The following is a 1,970-nucleotide window of genomic DNA, read 5'->3' as shown; positions in this document are numbered from 1 at the left end:
AATTTCCGAAAAAAAAAAGTGACAAAGAGTGAGATGTACGATCACTTGATATATACCCCATTCCCGAAAGAATATTGTTTTACTCAAATTTTGTTATACATTTAAAAAGAAAATGTGGGTATCTCAATGTCGCAATTGTAACGTTAATAGAAATTAAAAGGAATGAAGTTAGCAGAAAAACAAAGAAATGCAAAGTGTCTGAGACAAAGTAAATTACAAAAATTAAACAAAAAATTAAAGAAAGGATGAAGAAGAAAAGATAAACATAAAAGAGAAGAACACGTAAAATTAAAGTAAAGAAATTTTATTAATAAAAACTGAAAAAAAGCAAATTACAAGTGTTTGAGCTCAGAGAAATTACTTAACATTCTCAATTTTTACTCTGTGATGTCAAGGGGTTGAGAGCGTTTTTTGATTTCTAAGTATTTTCCAAAAGAACTGAACTTCTTTACAATGCTAGCCTAAGACCTATTTATAGGCTTTCTATGTTAACTGACAGTTATACTTCATACACTATTTTCGGCCAATTTAAATTGTTTCTGTATAACTATTCCCACACTCTTTGCATAGTCTCAATTGAAAATCTCAAAAAATAACTAAACTGTCAAATGACTTAATTTAATTAAAAATAAATATCATAAACGGAGATATCAACATATAATTAATTATTTTTTACATAATTTTCTTATAATAATAATAATATTTTTGCCTAACATAATGTCCCAAAATTTCTCACTTAAAGTCATACAGTGATGGAAGTTAAAAATTTTTTTTGTTTATATATATATATATATATATATATATATATATATATATATAAAATAATAAATAGAAAACATATATTGACTAGTACAAGTATATTATTTTAAAATATTATCTTAGAATATAAATAAGAGTACTCGTTTTCTTCTTCTTCTTCTTTTTTGATTGACTAAACAAAAATAAAATAGCCCAATATTGGATGTATAACATAAAATGGTTTATTGGACAAAAAACCATATAATATCATCTAATAACACTTATAAAAGAGAAAAAAAGTACGTTAGTGTTTGAACAACTAGAAACTTCTTCTTCAACCTAGCATCTCTCACTCTTCCAACTTTCATCTACAAAGATGGTCTTCTTATACATACAAAGATTCAACTATTCCTAGATTTCTTAATATTCCATATAAGATTTAATTGCTACTTTCATTTTCTATTTTTTTTTTCTTTTTCTCATCATTTTTTAGAAGAACCTTACCCATATAAAAGTAGTGTGAACAACGTCTCTTGGTTTATCTATAAGTACCAAAATCTTACTCTAAAGAGCATCCTTTTTTTATTTCTTGGTTTAAATTAAGATTTGATTTCTGAATTCTTATCCTTCAATTCTACTATGTTGCTATTTTTCTTTTTCTTGTTTTTCTTTTATGTTCATTTTCTTGATTTGATTAGTGTGACCTTATGAGAAATTTTTATTATTTAGTAAATTGTCTAAGTTGTTGTTATTTACAATTACAGAATTGTGTAATGAATGTTTTTTACTATGATTTTGTTTAATATACTTTTCTGTTTTTTTTTCTTCACCTCAAATTACTTGCATAATCCACTGAATTAAATATTTTTGCATATGAACTACATGTTAAAGATTGTTTTCTTGGACATGTTCGTGTGTGCTAGAATTAAAATGCACCTTAGCTTAGTCCTTTTGAGTTGAAAAATAGTTTATTATTCTAATTTCTAAAGAGACATCTCTTTTTTTATTTTTTTTTGTTCTATTGTGAATTTGTGATAAAATCCCAATTTATAAACAAATAGGCTGCTAACATTTTTTTATATTCATGAGTATTGATAAGCAATATTAAATTTTGTTCCATGTTGTATTCTTGTTTTACTGCTTAAACCAAATTAAATTCATATAAGCTCAATTTTTATTCATTTCTTATGCATCATCTTCTGTCTTTATAGCTTGTTTGATCATTGTTGACA

Source organism: Arachis hypogaea, chromosome 3 (genome assembly GCF_003086295.3).
Source record: "Arachis hypogaea cultivar Tifrunner chromosome 3, arahy.Tifrunner.gnm2.J5K5, whole genome shotgun sequence".
NCBI classification, from domain to species: domain Eukaryota; kingdom Viridiplantae; phylum Streptophyta; class Magnoliopsida; order Fabales; family Fabaceae; genus Arachis; species Arachis hypogaea.
The sequence above is the reverse complement of the archived record's forward strand: the minus strand, read 5'-3'. Positions refer to the sequence as shown.